The following is a 21,165-nucleotide window of genomic DNA, read 5'->3' as shown; positions in this document are numbered from 1 at the left end:
GAGGGAAGGAGACTGTACAAAACAAGCATTAGTTGGGTCCTTTCTCCTTCAGAAGGTGTCAAAATGTGAATCTAAACAGTACATACACTAATTTTCCCCCTCCCCCCCAAAAAAATTTTGACGGAAAAAAGGACTACATAGAAAAATCTCCAGCTAAAGGGAAGCATGTATATCAACCTGTTAATTACCAGTTTTACTGGGAAGAGTTATCTTCAACATCCCTTCCTCCCCACTATTTAACTAATTTTTGCCCAAGGCATAAGAATTAAGATGTAGTGGGTTAGGGAGGCAATCTCTAGAATAAGAGTGCCATGGTGATAAGACCATGAGAGTATGACAAGGTTCAGGGTCTTGGGAACAGGAAAGGGATACAGATGTGCCTTATTCCTCAGAATAAGGAGGTACAGGGAAACAATCTATGTTGTTGTCATGAGGAAATACCTCTTGTTACTGCTCTGCAATGAATTACATTGTATTGTTATTTTCCTTGATTTTCTGGGTAGACAAACAAGGAGGTGAGAAATGACTCAAAGTGTCCCTTTGTGATAGCTTCAGAAATACAGATTACATTTATTAAGTATCTACCCTGTTCAGGATAATCCATTTAGTGCTGAGAATACAAAAATAAGAGAGGTCTGTGCCCTCAAAGACCTTCTTACAGTTAGATTCAGAGAATCTTAGAATCAGAAGAGACTCGAGGTCATCTAGTCCAACCTACCCCCTATGCAAAAATCCCCTCAACTACCTCCTTAACATGTAGTGAAAGATAACCTTAGCTGTCAACTCTGCACAACTGTCTCTGAAATCTCCTTCATCCTGTCATAAGCTCCACTCCTCTATCTTTAATCATGTCCTGGACATACTCCATCAGTATCTCAATGACATTTTAATTTATTGTACACTCAATATGTCAAAACATGGATTTCTTAAGAACTGTTCCCTATTGATAAATGGTTAAAGGATATGGCTAGGCTATTTTCAAAGGAAGAAAGACAAGCTATCATTAGTCATATGAAAAATATGTTATAAATCATTAATAGAGAAATTGAAATTAAAACAACTCTAAGGTACCACCTCACACGCTTCATATTAGCAAAGTTGAAAAAAACAAAGAGGAAAAATAAAAATGCTGTAGAGGCTATGGGAACAGACTAGAACCAGTTACAGAATATCTGATGTTAATTTTTGAAGAGGACCAATCACATCATGAGGTAATGTCTTGGCTTGTGCATGAAGTGAAGCAGTGTAGCACAAAGTCATTAGCCTCACTCTCTCTTCCAGAATCATTGAAGTCTAGTGGTAAGATGAAAATCAAGACAACTGGCAATGGCCAGGGATGCAATAGATGACTTTGATATGTGTCTTAGATATGTGACCAAGATCTAAGCTCTCCATAATACCTGCTTTACCTGCCTTCATGGCCATTGGAATAAATTGTTCTCATGCACCCATTCCACCAAGGTAAGTCTTCACATGCTTGGGGTAGACATTCCCCTAATTTACATACAAGTTTGAGGCCTATCATTTACCCTCAGCTTGCTTTAGCCTGTCTGCTCAGATGGTTTACTGTTTGAAAAAACATAGGTAAAGAAGGAGTCCTACCAAATTCCTTCAATGACACAAATATGGTTCTGATACTTAAACCAGGGAGAGTAAAAACAGGGAAAGAAAACTATAGATGAATTTTCCTAATGAATAGTGATGCACAAATTTTAAATACAATGCTAACAAGAAGATTACAGCAGTATAAAAAACAGATCATACATACAGTATGACCAGGATGGATTTATACAAGGGAATTTAAAGCTGGTTTATTATTAGGAAAACTATAACTATGATTGACCATATGAAAATGTTAAAAATAAAAATCATATTATTATATCAATAGATACAAAAAAAACTTTCAACAATATACAACACTGATTCCAACTAAAACACTAGAATGCATAGGAAAGAATTAAGCTTTTCTTAAAATGATAAGTTATATCTATCTAAAACCAAGAGCAAGCATTATCTGTAATGGGGACAAACTAGTAGAATTTCCTATAAGAAGAGAGATGAAGCAGCAATGCCCACTATCACTATTATTTTCCAATATTATATTAGAAATGCTACCTATAGCAATAAGACAAGGGGGAAAAAGGTGAAGAAACAAAACTCACTTTTTGCAGATGATTTGATGGTTAGAGAACCCCAGAGAGTCAACTAAAAAACTAATTGAAACAATGAACAGCTTTAGCAAAGTTGCAAGATATAAAATGCACCCACAAAAATCAATATCATTTCTATATATTACCAACGAAATCTACAGAAAGAGAAATTTGGTTTAAAATAAATTCAGAGTCTAAAATACTTGGGAGTCTATCTCCCAGGACACACAGGAACTACATAAACACAATTACAAAACACTTTTCACACAAATAAAGACAGATCTAAATAATTGGAGACATTAATTGCTCAAGGGAAGGCTGAGCCAATGTAATAAAATCTATTTTTTGTTGTTTTTTATTTTAATATTTTAATTAAAGTTTTGAGTTCCAAATTCTATTCCTAACTCCCTCTCTCCCTTCCCCCTTCTCTTCAATTAGGTAAGACATTACCATATTAGTCAAGAAGATCAAATAAAAAACAAATGAAAGAAAGTGAAAAATAGCATGCTTCAATCTGTGTTCAATCAATGTCAGTACTTTCTTTGTAAGTGGATAATGTTTCAACATTAGTATTTTGGTATTGTCTTGGATCATTGTATTGCTAAGAATAGTTAAGTCATGCTCAGTTCTTAGTTGAACAATATTGCTGTCATTACAATATTGCTGTCATTTTGCACAATGTTCTGGTTCAATTCATATAAGTCTTTCCAGGCCTTTCTGAAATCATCCTGTTTGCCATTTCTTATAGCACAAAAATATTCCATTACAATCATATACCACAGCTTATTTAGCCATTCCCAAATGATGGGCATTCCTTTGATTTCCAATTCTTACCCACCACAAAAAGAGCTGCTATAAATATTTTTGTACAAATAAGTCTTTTTCTCTTTTTTTGTATGTCTTTGGGATATAAACCTAGTTGCAGCATTACTGTATCAAAGGGCATGCACAGTTTTATAGTCTTTTGGTCATAGTTCCAAATTGTTCTCCAGAATGGTTGAATCAATTCACAACTCGATCAACTGTGGATTAGTATCCCAGCTTTCCCACATTACCTCCAACATCCAACATTTTCCTGTTTTGTTATATCAGCTACTCTGATAAGTGTGAGGTGGTACCTCAGAGTTGTTTTAATTTGCATTTCTCTGATCAATAGTGATTTAGAGCATTTTTATATGACTATAGATTGCTTTCATTTCTTTGTCTGAAAACTGTTCATATCCTTTGACCATTTATTTATCAATTGGGGAGTGACTTATATTTTTATAAATTTCACTGTTATCTAGATGTTTGAGAAATGAACCCTTTATCAGAGATAATTGTTGCAAAAATTCTTTCCCAGGTTTCTGCTTCACTTAAAATTGTGGTTGCATTGGTTTTGTTAGAACAAAAGCTTTTTAAAATTTTATATAATTGGGGACAGCTAGGTGGTACAGTGGATAAAACACTGGCCCTGGATTCAGGATGACCTGAGTTCAAATCCAGCCTCAGACACTTGACCCTTACTAGCTGTGTGACCCTGGGCAACTCACTTAACCCCCATTGCCCCACAAAAAAAAATTATATAATCAAAATCACCTATTTTACATTCTGTAATGCTCTCTATATCTTCTTTGGTCCTAAATTCTCCCCCTGTCTATAAATCTGACAGATAAACTATTCTATGCTTTCTTTTTTTTTTTAAGTCAGGCAATTGGGGTTAAGTGACTTGCCCAGGGTCACACAGCCAGTAAGTGTTAAGTGTCTGAGGTCAGATTTGAACTCAGGTACTCCTGAATCCAGGGCTCGTACTCTATCCACTGCTCCACCTAGCTGTCCTATTCTATGCTTTCTTAATTTGCTTATGGTATAATTCTTTTTTTGTGTGTGTGAGGCAGTTGGGTCCAAGTGTCTTGGCCAGGGTCACACAGCTAGTGTCAAGTGTCTGAGGTCAGATCTGAACTCAGGTCCTTCTGAATCCAAGGCCGGTGCTTCATCCACCGTTCCAGCTAGCTGCCACTATGGTATAATTCTTTATGTGTAAATCATGTACCCATTTTGACTTTATTTTGGTATATGGTGTGAAATGTTGCTCTATACCTCATTTCTGCTATACTGTTTTCCAGTTTTCCCAGCAGTTTTTGTCAAATAATGAGTTTTTGTCCCCAAAGCTTTGATCTTTGGATTTATCATATGCTAGATTACTATAGTTATTTAGTATAGCATAATTTGTACCTATTCCATTCCACTGATCCACCATTCTATTTCTTATCCAGTACCAGATTTTTTGATAATTACTACTTTGTACTACAGTTTGAGATTTGGTATGGCTAAACCATGTTCTTTTGCATTTTTTTCATTCATTCCCTTGATATCCTTGAGCTTTTGTTCTTCCAGATGAATTTTTCTGTTATTTTTTCTAGCTCTATAAAATAATTTTTGGCAATTTGATTGGTATGGCACTAAATAAATAGATTAATTTAAGTAGGATTGTTATTTTTATTATATTGGCTCGGCTTACCCAAGAGCAATTAACATTTTTTCCAGTTATTTAGATCTGACTTTATTTATGTGAAAAGTGTTTTATAGTTCTGGGTTTGTCTTGGCAGGTAGACTCCCAAGTATTTTATATTGTCTACGGTTATTTAAAATAGAATCTCTCTATCTGTTGCTGCTGGACTTTGTTGGTAATATATAGAAATGCTGGTGATTTATGTAGGTTCATTTTGTATCCTGAATTTTTGCTATTGTTAATAATTAATAGTTTTTAGTTGATTCTCTAGGATTTTCTAAGTATAACATCATATCATCTTCAAAGAGTGATAGTTTTGTTTCCTCATTTCCTATTTTAATTCCTTTAATTTATTTTTCTTCTCTTTTTTCTATAACTAACATTTCTAGTACAATATTAAATAATAGAGGTGATAATGGGCATCCTTGTTTCACTCCTGATTGTACTGGGAAGGCTTCTAGCTAATCCCAAATACAGATAATGCTTGCTGATGGTTTTAGATAAATATTGCTTATCATTTTAAGGTAAGCTCATTTTATTCCTATGCTCTCCAGTGTTTTCAACAGGAATGGGTGCTGAATTTATTAAAGGCATTTTTTGCATCTACTGAAATAATCATATTATTTCTGTTGGTTTTGTTATTGATATGGTCAGTTATGCTGATAGGTTTCCTAACATTGAACCTGTCCTGCATTCCTGGTATATATCCTACCTGGGATAGTATATGATCCTTGTGATGTATTGCTGTTATCTTCTTGCAAGTATTTATTTTAAAATTTTGCATCAATATTCGTTAGGGAGATTGGGCTCTTCCTTGTTTGGGTATTAGCACTGTATTTGTGTTGGGAAAGGAATTTGTTAGAACTCCTTCTCCACCTATTTTCCCAAATAGTTTATGTAGTATTGGATTAATTGTTTTTTAAATGTTTGGTAGAACTCACTTATGAATCCATCTGGTCCTGGGGATTTTTTTCTAAGAAAGTTCATTGATGGCTTCTTCAATTTCTCTTTCTAAGACTGGGTTATTTAAGTATTTTATTTCTTCTATTAATCTCAGCAATTTGTGTTTTTTGTAGGTATTCATCCATTTAACTTAGACTTTCAAATTTATTGACATATAATTGGGCAAAATAACTCCTAATATTTGTATTAATTTCCTTTTCATTGATGGTGAGTTCACCCCTTTCATTTTTTATACTAGCAATTTGGCTTTCTTATTTTCATTTTTAAATCAAATTAACCAATGGTTTATCTATTTTACTGGGTTTTTTCCATAAAACCAGCTTCTAGTTTTAGTTATTAGTTCAATGGTTTTCTTACTTTCACTTTTATTAATCTTTCATTTGATTTTTAGGATTTCCAATTTGGTGTTTAATTGGGGATTTTTAATTTTTCATTTTCTAGTTTTTTTAGTTCCATGCCCAGTCATTGATCTACTTTTGCTCTATTTTATTGATAAAAGCATTTAGAGATATAAAATTTCCCCTAAGTACAACTTTGGTTATATCCCATAAATTTTGACATATTGTCTAGTTGCCATTTTCTTTAATGAAATTATCAATTGTTTCTATGATTTGTTCTTTGACCCACTTGTTTTCTTAGGGTTAGATTATTTAATTTCTAATTAATTTTTAAACTCTCTTTTTTCCATCATTGAATGTAATTTTTATTGCATTATTATCTGAAAAGGATGTGTTTACTATTTCTGCTTTTCTGCACTTGGTTGTGAGGTTTTTATGTGCTAATACATGGTCAATTTTTGTGTGGGTGCCATGTACCACAGAGAAAAAAAGTATATTCCTTTCTATTCCCATTCAGTTTTCTCCAGAGATCTATCATATCTAACTTTTCCAGAATTTTATTCACTTCCTTAACTTCATGTTTACTTTTTGGTTAGATCTATCCAGTTTTGAGAAGGAAAGCTTAAGGTCCCCCACTAGTATAGTTTTATTATCTACTTTCTTCTGTAACTCATTCAACTCCTCCTTCAAAAATATAGGTGCTATACCATTTGGTGCCTATATGTTAAGTATTGATATGACTTAATTGTCTATGGTATTTTTCAGCAAGATGTAGTTTCCTTCTTTATCTCATTTAATTAGATCTATTTTTGTTTTTACTTTACCTGAAATCACAATTGCTATCATTGATTTCTTTGCTTCAGTTGAAACATAATAGATTCTGTTTCAGGCCCTTACCTTTGCCCTGTGTGTATCTCTGTGCTTCAAATGTGTCTCTTGTAAACACCATATTGAGAGATTTTCATTTTTAACTCATTCTGCTATTTACTTCCATTTTATGGGAGAGTTCATCCCATTCACATTTGTAGTTATGATAACTGTGTATTTCCCTCCATACTATTTTTCACCTTTTTATCCCCCCTCTCTTACCCCCCCATCCTTTCCCTCCTTGCAAATGGTTTACTTCTGATCACTGACTTCCTCAATATCTATTCCTTTTTATCAGTCTCCCTCCCCCTTCTTTTATCCTCATAATTTTTTTTTTACTTCCTTATAGGGTAAGATAGATTTCTATATCCAAATGAGTGTCTGTGTTATTCCCTCTTAGAGTCAATTTTGATGAGAGTAAGTTTTAAGCTTTGCCTGACACCCCCAATCTTCCTCTTCATTACAATACCTTTCATACCTCTTTTTTTTGTTAGATAATTTACCTCATTCAATCTCTCCCTTCCTTCTTCCAGTGTGATTTCTTTCTGATCCCTTTGTTTTGTTTTTTTTTGTATCATCCCATCAATTTCACCTTATACCCACACCCTCTGTTTACATATACTCTTTCTAATTGCTCTCATAAGTAATAAAGTTGTTAAGAGTTACAAATATTATCTTGCCATATAGAAATATAAATAGTTTAACCTTATCAAATTTCTTATTTTTTTTCTTTCTCATTTCTTTTTTGCCTTTTTATGTTTCCCTTGAGTCTTGTATTTGGAAGACAAACTTTTCATTAGCTCTGGTCTTTTAATCAGAAATACTTGAAAGTCCTCTATTTCATTAAATATCCATTTTTTTCCCCTGAAAGATTATATTCGATTTTTCTGGGTAGGTAATTCTTAGTTGTAAACCTAACTCCTTTGCTTTTTGGTATATTGTATTCCAAGTCTTCTGGTTCTTTAATGTGGAAATTACCAAATCCTGTGTAATCCTGACTGTAGCATCACAATATTTGAATTGGGTTTTTTTGGTTGCTTGCAATACTTTCTCCTTGATCTGTGAGCTCTGGAATTTGGCTATGATGTTTCTGGGAATTTTCATTTGAGGATCTCTTTCAGATGGTGAGTGGTTGATACTTTCCATTTCTATTTTGTCCTCTGGTTCTAACATATCAGTTTTCTTTCATAATTTCTTGAAAGATATTGTCCAGGCTTTTTTTTTTTTATCACGACTTTCAGGTAGTCTAATAATTCTTATTTCATCTCTTCTGGACCTTTTTTCTAGGTCAATTGTTTTTCCAATGAGAAATTTCACATTTTCTTCTATTTTTTTTTTTACTTTTTTGATTTTGTTTTATTATACCTTGATGTCGCATATGGTCATTAATTTCCACTTATTTAATTCTAATTTTTAAGGAATTATTTTCTTCAGTAACTTTTTGTGCTTCCTTTTCATTTGACTAATTCTGTTTTTTAGGGAGTTATTTTCTTTGGTAAATTTTTGTATCTCTTCCATGCTACTGACTCTTTTTCATGATTCTCTTGCATTACTCTCATTTTTTTTCAAATCTTTCTTCTATTTCTCTAATTTGCTTTTTAAAATACTTTTTAAGCTCTTCCAGGAATTCTTTTGGGGCCTGAGACCAAATTACATTTTTCTTTGAGGCTTCATATGTAGCCATTTTGGCATTATTTTCCTCCTCTAAGTTTATGCCTTGCTCCTCCCTATCACCAAAATAACTTTTTATAGTCAAGCTTTTATGTTTATTTTTTTACCCATTTTGTGCCTTTTTTCTGACTTGCTGGGTTTTTTTGTGAAAGTTGGGCTCTAGTCCTGCACTGTTCCAAGTTTTTGTGCTGGGACTGTGGTTCTTACTGGTTGTTTTCACTGGGCTTCAGGTCTTAGCTGTTTGCTTTCTCTGTAGGGTAATTTTCCCTTCTGTTAGCAGGCCCTGGAGGAGTAATTTTGTTGCAAATCTATCCAAGGGTTCAGGCTCTGGTGATGGGTTGCTATGGTAACACAGTCTCTCTACTGGTAGGCCCCAGGGGTGGGATCTCACTGTTGGTCAGCCTAGGGACAGGGCTTCACTACTGGTCAACAATGGGGTCAAGGCCTTCCTGGTGGCTTGTGCTAGAGATAGGGTCTCTGGGGGTGGGGTCTTGCTATGCAGCTCAGACTGCTTAATTGCCTAGGGGGAGGGCATGGCCTCACTGGTGGATTGTTCCAGGTTTAAAGCCTTACTGCAGGCCTCCTGCTGTGAGGTTTGCAGACCTTAATCCCCTTCCACCCAGTTGAGACAGACCTTTCCTTCTGCGCTGGTAAGCGGCTTTCCTATTCCTGGATCAATTCTGAGGTGGTTTTCTGATTGTTTAGAGGGAAAATTGAGAAGGAGGGGGGGTGTTAGAGGATTCCTTCCTCATTCCACCATCTTGGCACCAGAAGTCAGCAGCTCTTTTTTGTGGTGGCAAAGAATTGGAAATTGGGGAATGTCTGAACAAGATATGGCAGATGATGGAAGGTGATGGAATACTATTGTACAATAAGAAATGAAGGTGATTATCTAGCTCTATTCTTGTTCTATTATTTTTTTTAAATCCAGGGAAGATTTATATGAACTGAAACAAAGTGAAGTGAACAGAACCAGGAGGGATATCTCTGTGTTATTCAAAGCCCACATGGGGATTGCTTTAGCAGAGCACTCTGCTCATTAGGACAGGTATTACTGTCCAGTCCTTCATTACATAAATAGAAGCTGATTTTAATTGCATTCTGGATGCTTCCTTTCAATAAATGCACAATTGGGGTGGGGGTGGGGGGCAGAAAGGACAATGGAAAACCTCTAGGGAAATAGTATAGTCCTAGACTTAACCATGAGCTTATATTGAAGTGCGCTTTCTCTCTCTCTCTCTCTCTCTCTCTCTCTCTCTCTCTCTCTCTCTCTCTCCTCCTCCTCCTCCTCCTCCTCCTCCTCCTCCTCCTCCTCCTTCTACTTCCTCCATGAAGAGGGTATATATTATATATGTATAGAGATATAGAGATATAACCTATATCAGATTACCTGCTGTCTAGGGGAGGGGGGAAGGAGGGGAGGGGGGGAGAAAAACCTAAAATTGTAAAGCTTGTATAAACAAAAGTTGAGAACTATCTTTACATGTAACGGAAGAAATAAAATACCTTATATGTAAAAAAAAAAAAAAAAGAGGGTATATATGCTCTATCCTCACCATTTTTTTACATCCCACCCCATAATTTGAAAATTGTCCATTCTAAATCAGTTAATTAGTTTGACCTTCCTAGTTGTTACTTAAACTTTTCCCCAAGAACATATTTAATGAAATAAAGACAGATTTGAAGGAAGGCTACAAAAAGTTCTTTTCCCCATTAACTGAAATATTGTGTCTTGGCAATAAATACCTCAGCATTTTCAGTGTTGACCATATACTTCTAATTTGTCTCCATTTTTACCAGTAAAGTAGCTTTCTTATTTAAAAGTCATTAATGTTTCTTTTAAATAAAGCTAGGTGGTACAATAGATAGGGCACTGGACCAGAAGTCAGGAAGGCCTGAATTCAAATTCAGCCTCAGACACTTACTAGTTGTGTGACCCTGGACAAGGAACTTAACCCATCTACCTCACTTTCCTTATCCATAAAATGGGAATAATAATAATGCCTACTTCTCAGAGTTGTTGTGAAGATGAAATCAAATTCTATTTCTAAAGTGTTTCCACAAACCTTAAAAGAACTATATAAATACTAGATATTATTATTAATTGGAAAACCTTTTGTTTTATTTTAAAACAGATTTTTGTTGATCTTTCTAAACATCACCTTTTCTCCCAATATCTTATTCCCTCTTCTTTCCAGAGAACATTATTTTTAAAGATAAAAAAGGAAAAATAAGAATAATTGATTAATACATCAAAAAGGTCAGCAAATATATGCAATGTTCAGTGTTGCAGATCTCCCACTTCTGCAAAAGGGTAACATAGGAGTGTCTTTTTGTATGTATGTCTTCTTTCAAGACATACTTGTTCTTTATAATTTCACAGCATTCACTTTTCATTTTTTATAGTTGTTCTTTTCATTTACATTGTTGTAGATATTGTGTCTGTGGTTTTCTTGGCTCTACTTACTTTATTCTGCATCAGTTCATGTAGATCTTTCCATACTTTTTTATGTTTATCTCAGTCATCATTTCTTATAAGAATGTACCACAATTTATTTAGCCATCCCTTGGAATATTCTTTCCATAACAATCATGGCTATCTAAATTAGATTTTATTTCTCCAACCACAAAAAGATAAAATAGACTATATTACAGGAAGAATTATCATATTTCTGTTGTAAAGCAATGAGGTATTTCATGATTTTGTTTCTGAATTTTGTATATATCAGAGTTTTTGCTTTATACCATAAAAGCATTTTTGCCAATTATTCAACTCCTTCCTTGAGTCAAGTAAATCACCTACTTTTTCAGTGAGGTTAAGGTCAAGACTCTGAGGGGAGCCACTCCTTCCTAATTAGTTCCCCAGACTCCTCTTTTTTTTCTTTAAATGGCCACCCCAGTCTAGAAAAATGTTTGGAGTCATAACCCTCTTGATAAATGAATCCATGATCAAGCAGCTGGTTTCCAGAAGGGACTCCATGCTGTGCTGCAATTATACTGAGGTTGAACTCCAGTAGTTCAGGTCACTGCTAAAGTACTTGAGGGAGAAAGGTCTGCCTCTGTTTTCTACCTCACAACATACAAAGATGAGAGGTTCTTGCCTTTTTCCTCTAAAGATATCACCCAAAATGTCAATGTTCTGGTTATTTAAGGAAGGAAGTGCTGAACTGAATATATAGTGAGTATCCTCTACCGGTGACTGAACCAACATCAGAATCTTTGTCAAATGGTAGGGGGAAAAGACATCATTTCAGAGAAACAGATTTAATATCAATTATTGAAGCCTTGGAAATTCCCCACCTTTATCATTGATTTACAATATGTCTTTGGACAATGAATTTAACCTTTCAGTTCCTTCAATTTTTCATTTTCACATATTTATTTAAGTAATACATTGAATCTATTTCTATTTCTTCCAATGAAAGTATCTTAAAGGAAAAGTGATATATATGCAATATGACCAGTCAAACCAAGAGAAAATGCTAGATTATGTGTCTCTATGAATGAGAGCTATGTCAAAGACGTTTAGTGGCTGAGCTTAGATGAGCTGCCCATTCTTTGGGCTATAAAGAGTGAAGAGAAATGGCTTTCAGACACTTTCTAGGTTCTCTTTTTATTGGGACACAGACAAAATCAATTTCCCCTTGTCCTCTAATCCTAGGTGGAAGAGAGATTTCACCCCACCATCAGCCATAGCAACTACACCCATTGCAACAAGAATACATATTTACCTAGGTAAGCCTGAGATTGTACCTCAAGTCCCTGACTGCCTCTTCTGTATTTCTTTTTTTCACTGAGCTGGGTCACCAAACAGCAATCCTGAGAAATTGGCATTTTCATCCCTGTCAGTAACCTCATAAATTCAGGAACTGGTTAAACTGCAGGAGGTGATTTCTGTAGTAACTTCTAAGAGGAGATGACAGCCACCATCAATATGCTACATGTGAAAAGCCTGAGAAAGTCTAAGTCATGTCCTGGCTTGCCAAGAGATCTTCACTTGTTAGTAGTTTAGAGCGTACAGATCCAAGATAAATGTCAAGTATCTATTGAGAAGTCCTACAGAGTTATCTTTGCATTCCAGGAAAGTAAAATAGAGGTGATGGGTTTACTGTTTCATGTTTTAAGTATTTGTTAATACCTGTTTGGGATTCTTTTTTTTAAAGCATTTATTTTGGGTGGAAGAAATAAATAGTTGCACTATAACTGATATCTACTTTTTATATTAGTCATCCTTTCAGAAGAGACCCTTTAATCTGTACATCCATTGTTGTTTGTCCTTTATTCCCAAAAAGGACCATGGCATCAGGGTGATGTCATGACTTGTAGTGAATAGGATTTAAGTGAGAGAGGGCTGTACAAAGTCACCAACTTCACTCTCTTCTCCACAGCCATCTGGGTCCAGTGAAAAGATATAGATATAGATATAGATATAGATATAGACATAGACATAGACATAGACATAGACATAGACATAGACATAGACATAGACATAGATATAGATATAGATATAGATATAGATATAGATATAGATATAGATATAGATATAGATATAGATATAGATATAGATATAGATATAGATATAGATATAGATATAGACGTGGACGTGGACGTGGACGTAGACGTAGATATAGATATAGATATAGACATAGATATAGACATAGATGTAGACGTAGACGTAGACGTAGACGTAGACGTAGACGTAGACGTAGACGTAGACGTAGACATAGATATAGATATAGATATAGACATAGACATAGACATAGACATAGACATAGACATAGACATAGATATAGATATAGATATAGATATAGATATAGATATAGATATGGGCATAGATATAGACATAGACATAGACATAGACATAGACATAGACATAGACATAGACATAGACATAGACATAGACATAGACATAGACATAGACATAGACATAGACATAGACATAGACATAGATAGACATAGACATAGACATAGACATAGACATAGACATAGACATAGACATAGACATAGACATAGACATAGACATAGACATAGACATAGACATAGACATAGACATAGACATAGATATAGACATAGACATAGACATAGACATAGATATAGACATAGATATAGATATAGACATAGACATAGACATAGACATAGACATAGACATAGATATAGATATAGACATAGACATAGATATAGACATAGACATAGACATGGACATGGACATGGACATGGACATGGACATGGACATGGACATGGACATGGACATGGACATGGACATGGACATGGATATGGATATGGATATGGATATGGATATGGATCAGAATTAGAGATGCCCCCGGATGTTTAAGAAAATTAGGGTTAAGTAATTTGCCCAGGGTCACACAAATAGTAAGTGCTTGAGGTCAGAGTTGAATTCAGGTCCTCCCAACTTCAGGGCCAGTGCTCTATCCACTGCACCACCTAGCTGCCCAATCCATATCAAGGAGAAATATGAGCCATACCTGAGCTTTTTTAAAAAAAAGATTTCCCCAAAAACTCTGGGGCAAAATGAGCCATAGAGTAGAAGAGAAATGCCCAGCTCCTCTCAGAGATCAAGACTGAACCCAAATCTGCTTGAAGTTAGAGCAAAAGTCCCTTGTGGGAGGGAAATCCTTTTGTGGGTGTCCAAGGGAGATATGGCATTGGCTGTGTCCCAACAAAGAGATTCCCCTGTTCCTTAAAGCCCACAGAGTATGTGGTTTTTCCTAGCTCCACTAACATTTCTCTTCAACCTGGCCCTTAGTCCCTTAGATACATTGAGGACCAAGGGATCAGAGCATGGGGACTGCTAGAAAAGACTAGTGCACATGCTCAGTCTCATTAACCCTGTTATACTCATACAAGTAAATGTTTCTTTCTTCCCTTCTTAGCATTATTAGTTGAGTACAAAGTTATTGTACTAATTTTCATGATTTTTCCTTTCTTATTTTCATAATTCAAAAATCTTTATTATTTATTTTGTAATCAGTTATGCAATAAATTCCTGGGTAATTCATTTTAATACCTCAGAACCTTAACACTGCTTCTCCGAAAGTGTCTCACCTATGTGAGCAGGCTGACCTTTCAGCTGAACCCAGGTGCCTTTCTCTTTGCCTTTCATTTTCCTCTGGTTACTTTCTTTCACGCTATCTCTGCTCTTACTCAGAGGGCTTAACATGTTCTGTACTCCCATTAACTTTCTTAGCTAGAGTATTGTTCTTAATCTGTATGTTTACAACAAGACCCAAAACATTCCTAATACCATAAACCCTTTGACTCCTGCCACAATAACAACAGTTCAGTGCCCTTGCTGAACGGCATCCATACCTTTGCTAGCTAGAATCCCATGTTTGTGAGAGGATCTAGAAAACATAGAGCACATCCCTTTCCTCTGTTTTTTTGATAGACATTTTGAAAAAACACTGGTAGATGGCAGCACTGGCTGAAAAAAGAGAAATGCCCAAATTATCTTCCTAAAAAACAGGGCTCACCATGTCATTCCCCTGATTAAAAATTTTGAGTGACTTATAGAATAAAATAGTAATTGTCCTTTTGCCTATAGAGTAAAATGCCCATTTTTTAGCGTGGAATGCAAGGCCCTCCACCATTTGGCTTAAGCCAGTTCAAGGCTTTGATGAGTCAAGTCATCATCTCAAAGAACATTAAAGTAGTTGCTAGAGAATTTTCTCCAATCCACCAGTCAGCTCCAAAAGATATTTTGAGCTCACAAAATCTCTAAGCCTGAACACATCCATCTGGGGATGGCTACTTGTTCACCTACAATCAGAAAAAAACAAAAACTAAAGAGGCAGCCCCAACCCAGGGTCAGACTACCCTAAATAAGATATGTGCTTTATCAGCCATATCCACATTGACCATTTGAGTAAAGTAATTTCTTTTAAAATATTCACAGAGTCATCAGCTCCTCTGCTCATTAGCCAATAAGGAGACAACCTTGTCATCTTAAAGCACCTAGTCCCCACTGCACTGAGTAAGGCACATGCAATCAACAGGAAGCAGAAATCTCAGCCCTTCAGCCCCTGTTATACCAGATAGGCAAATAAAGGGTAAGTAAGTAGTAAGACAATAATAGCAACTGAGGGGATCAGGAAAGACTTCACAGAAAGTAGTTCCTGAGTTGAATTATTAAGGAAACTAAGAAAATGAATAGGGAATTAATTTGGGGCAAGATAGATATGGAGTGAAGCCAAGATGGCAGATTAGGGGCAGTCACCTAGCCAAACTTTCCCAACATTCTCCTCCAAATTTTTTTTAATAATGCCTCAAATCAAATTTTGCAATGGCAAAGCCAACAAAAACTCAGAGTGAGATATTTTTTCAGCCTAAGAAAACTTAAGTAGGCAGGAGAAGTTTGTGACACCAGGCTGGACACCTAGTGGAAGTCTGTCTGGAGTCCACACACGTACCTGTGGCAACAGCAGTTGCAGCAGCAGCTTCAGGAACTCTCAGCCCAGAGACAGTAATGGTGTAGGACAACTGGTAAGAAAGATATTACAGGGACACTTTGATGGCACTAGGTACAGCACGTACTGATTGGCAACTCTATTGCCCATACACAGTTCTGGGAAGCAGTTCCAGAAAGGAGAGGCACACTGTGGGGTCAGCCCAAGGGAGCAGGGAGCAGTCCTGGTCACAGTACCAAAGCAGAGAGGAGTGCTATCACACACAGCTATAGGGGAACAGGCCCCCTTCCTGGGTAAATACCAGAGCACAGACTAGGAAAGCAGTGAACACACCTCTCCTAGGATCATACCAGGAACTACCCAAAACTTGCAGACCCCAGAACTAGCTCTGAAAATAGTAGCTTGATAAGACCTGAAGCTTGGGACAGTGCCTTTACCCACCCACCCACAAGTGAGCATAGCCCAATTTTAATATAAATTTCAAAGTCAAGATATAGGCTAGGGAAATCAGCATAAAGGAAAAAAAAAAGAACTTGACCATAAAAAGCTATTACAATGGCAGTAAAGACCAAGACATAAACTCTGAAGAAGATAATGTAAGGGGAAAAATACAAAAAAGCCTCAAAGAAAAATGCTAATTGAACCCAAATCTAACAAGAATTCCTAGAAGTTAGAGAAAGGAATAAAAGTGGTAATGGAAAGAAATAGGAAAAGAATTGAGAGTGATGTAAGAACATCATGAAAAGAGAATTAATGGCTTGGTAAAAGAAGCTCCTGTGAGAAAATAATGGAGGAACACATACAAGAGCAGTCATTGAACTCTCACGGAAGGGGAGACACATATGAATTCCAGGTACTGCACTGACTTGGCAGAGAGAATGGCTATTGGCAAGAGCTGAGGTTGGCTTCTTTTGGTTCCATTTCCCCACAATATTGTACAGATGGCTGGATGTTTTCATCCCACCCATCTCATTCTATACCTGGCTTCTATTCCCCCTCTAATATGCCTGATGCCATGGATGTCTCAATCCCATGCATCTGATTAAGCCTGGCTCAGTTTCCTCCAATATGTTGGGTGGCATGGACATATATCCCATCCACCTATTTTAAGCCTGGCATACTGCATGGGCTGTATATATCACTCAAGTGTGGGAATGCTCATCTCCCATCACTTCTCTATTCTTTTGTGATAACCCCATAATTATCTCAGATGTCATGATGGACACAATGTTGAATTTGACCTTGATATCTGTTACCAGTTATATTAGATTCTTTAATTTCTCATAATGGTACGAGGATAATTAGATGATGCAAAAAAGTGATGAAATGAAAATCTGTAAAAAAATTTCTTAATATCACAATTGTCTTCTCAATTTATTCCCCACAGGGAGTCTACAGTAATATTAAGTTTTTTTTAAAAATCAATTTTTGCCTTTCTTATATCTTTAAAAGATTCTGAATTTCCTTAGACATTTTTTGAAAACTCTCATTGTTTGATTATTGGCAAAGCTATTTAAAGTTGTGTTAAGCTCAATTTAGTAGGAAACTTTCCCAGCTGATTATCAGTATCTGAAACACCTGAGGGACTCTACAATCACACCTAAAACTCTATAGCTGAGACTTGTTAGTTGATCATTAGCATCCACACCTGAAAGACTTTCACACCACAACTACACCCAGAGGACATCCCAAGAATCATCTGAGAAAAGACTTCCAAAGACTTAAATGGACATTTTCCTGTTTTACACTATTTGTAATGTCCACCTTCTAAAGGGGAGTGCCCCCTTTAGCCTTTGTCAATGCATTCAAATTTCTTTTCTCTCTTTTCATTCCCTTTACATTGTTAGTCATAAGTATCTGTAATGTTATTGCTTCATTAAGGAAACAATTGTTTCTTAATGAAGCACAGGGGTGAAATGTGAGAAAATAATGGGATTTTGGCAGACACTCAAAGGCTCAGCTGGAAATTAATCTAAACTGATTGAATTAAGTGAGAGTGATTGATTTTGCTTATTAGTCTACTTCAAGTTAATTAGATTGTAACCATACCTGGCTAGCCCTTAAGAAGGTCTTGTTCTCAGAAGCTAAGGATGTTGAACTCAACTCAAGACCACCTTCAAGTCCAGTGAACCAATGAATTTGAATGATGCCTACCAATCAGCTTGAAGCAGTGTGTAAGGACCGCCTCTGCTCCAGACCTGCTCCACACTCAGTTTGAGGGGAGTTCGTGGTTGAAGCAGTCTCATGGCAGAGGACTTGAGGAAGAACCAGACCAAGCTGGAACTCTAGGCTACATAGGCCTTTTCTTAACTTTCTGAACTCCACATCTTCTCCTTTTACTAATACCTAGTATGCTTTGATAAATGCTTAATGTCCAAAGACTGGTGCTTCTAATTTAAGGTGACCACACATTTAGATTTTAAACATCACACCCCAAAGTAGTGAAGAAAATAACATCTTTTAAACAATTGGAGCAGCTAGGTGGCACAGTGGATAGAGCACTGGCCCTGCAGTCAGGAGGATCTGAGTTCAAATTCAGTTTCAGACATTTAACTACCTATGTGACCCTGGGCAAGTCACTTAACCCTCATTGCCCTGCAAAAAAAACAAAACAAACCAAAACAAAAAACCTGAATGTAATCCTTTAGGGGGAAAAGCATATATTTAATGAAATAAAGATGTTAAAACATTCTTCATGAAAAGAACAGAGCTAGGGGCAGCTAGGGGCAGCTAGGTGGCACAGTGGATAAAGCACCAGCCCTGGATTCAGGAGGATCTGAGTTCAAATCTGGTCTCAGACACTTGACACTTACTAGCTATGTGACCCTGGCCAAATCACTTAACCCTCATTGCCCTGGAAAAAAAAACCCTGAAAAGACCAGAGCTGAATTCAAACACAAGACTCAAAAGAAGCATAAGAAGGTAAACATGAAAGAGTAAGGAATTCAATAAAGTTGAATTGTTTACATTTCTAGATGAGAAGATGATACCTGTAACTCCTAAGAATTTTGTCATTATTAGGTTGGAATGATCTAAAAAAAAGGGGGGGTGAGAAAGAGGAATGGACTGGTAGGAGTGGGAAGGGAGAAGTAGAATGAGGACAATTCTCTCATATAAAGAGGTTACAAGGTAGAGGTTTTAGAATGGAAGGGAAAATGGAGAGGTAACAGGGAATGCTTGAACCTCACTCTCATTAGAATTGGTTTAAAGAAGAAAGAATATACATACACACTCAGTTGTATATAAAAATGTAATTTATACAACAGGAAAATGGAAGGAGAAGGGGATAATAGAAATAGGGGGGAATGACAAAGGGGAGTACAGATTAGGGGAGACAGTGGTTAGAAGCAAAATAAACTTCCATGGAGGAACAGAATAAAAAGGGGGAAGAAACAAAATAATAGGATGGCGAGAAATACATAGTAATCATAACTGTAAATGGGAAAGGAATGAGCTCATTCATAAAATGGAAGCAGATAGCAGAATGGATTAGAAACTAGAATGCACCAATATGCTATTTACAAGAGACACACTTGAAACAGAGAAATACACAAAGAGTTAAAATAAAGGTCTGGATCAGAATCTAATATGCTTCAGCTGAAATTTTTTTAAAAAGGCAGGGATAGCAACCATGATCTCAGACAAAGCAAAAGCAAAAACAGACCTAATTAAAAAAGATAATCAGAAAAACTACATTTTGCTAAAAGGTATCATAGATTGTAATGTATAAATTGCTTGCTGGCTTTGGGAGGGAGGAGGGAAAGAAAGTGGGGAGAAAAATTTGGAACTCAAAAAAACCCCTTTACATGTAATTGCAAAAAAAAAAATTAAAAGAAAAAATATAATAGACAATGAAGTAATATAAAAAATGTATCGGGGCATCTAGGTGGCGCAGCGGATAGAGCACTGGCCCTGGAGTCAGGAGTACCTGAGTTCAAATCTGGCCTCAGACACTTAACACTTACTAGCTGTATGACCCTGGGCAAGTAATTAACCCTAATTGCCTCACTAAAAATATATATATATATATATATCGTTTCTCTGATAAAGTTCTCATTTTTCAAATATATGAGTATAGAAAAGACAAATTTATAAAAATAAGAGCCATTACCCAATTGATAAGTGGTCAAAGGCAATAAACAAGCAGTTTGAGAAGAAGAAATCAAAGCTATCTACAATAATGTGAAAAAGTGCTCTAAATCACTACTGAGTAGTAAAATGACTCTGTGGTACCACCTCACACCTATCAGAAATGATGAATGCTGGAATGAGTGAAAAATAGATACACTAATGAATTGTTGGTAGAGTTGTAAACTGGTCCAACCATTCTGGAAAACAGTTTAGAACTATGCCCAAAGTGCTATGCATACCCTCTGGCCTGGCTAAAGCACTGCTAGGTCTGTACCCCAGAGATCAAAGAAGGAGGAAAAGGACCTATATGTACAAGAATATTTGTAGCAGTTCTTTTTGTGGTGGCAAAGAATGGGAAATTGAGGGGATACTCATCAATTGAGGGATGACTGAACAAGTTGTGGCATATGACTGAGATGGAATGCAATTATGCTATAAGAAATAATGGGGGGGACGCGGTTTCAGAAAAATATGGCGAGATCTATATGAATTGATGCAAAGTGAAATGAGAATTAGGAGAACATTGTACATAGTAATAGCAATGTTGTAATAATGATCAACTGTGAAAGACTTGGCTACTCAATGATCCAAGACAATTTCAAAGGACTCATTATGAAAAAATGTTATCCACCTCCAGAGATGAACTCTGAGTGCAAATTGAAATATAATTTTCTCACTTTGTTTTTCTTCATTTTTTGGAAATATGACTAATATGGACATTTTTTACATTATTTCATATGCATAATTGATATCATATTGCTTACCTTCTCAATGGGTAGGAGGTAGGGAGAGAACTTGGAACTCAAAATTTAAAAAGAATGTTTATAAATAAATTATTTTTAAAGAAGAGTTAGCTTATGCAATCATATCAAGAACAGGGACTGGGACTCTAAGTTAAAAAAATAGCTAATGGGTCAAGAACATAATGAATATGGAAGAGAATAATGTAGAACCACATTGTAAAGGTAAGTGAGAGATATGTTAGGTATGGAGGGCTTATGTGCCAGGTTGAAGAGGTTGTATGTTTTTCTCCAGGCATTAGGGAGAGCCACTGAAGATATTTGAGCAGAGGATTAATATGCTCAGAGCTGTGCCTTAGAAAGATTACTTTGGCAGCTGTGTGAAGG

The sequence above is a fragment of the Dromiciops gliroides genome, chromosome 6 (assembly GCF_019393635.1).
Source record: "Dromiciops gliroides isolate mDroGli1 chromosome 6, mDroGli1.pri, whole genome shotgun sequence".
Taxonomy (NCBI): Eukaryota; Metazoa; Chordata; class Mammalia; order Microbiotheria; family Microbiotheriidae; genus Dromiciops; species Dromiciops gliroides.
The sequence above is the reverse complement of the archived record's forward strand: the minus strand, read 5'-3'. Positions refer to the sequence as shown.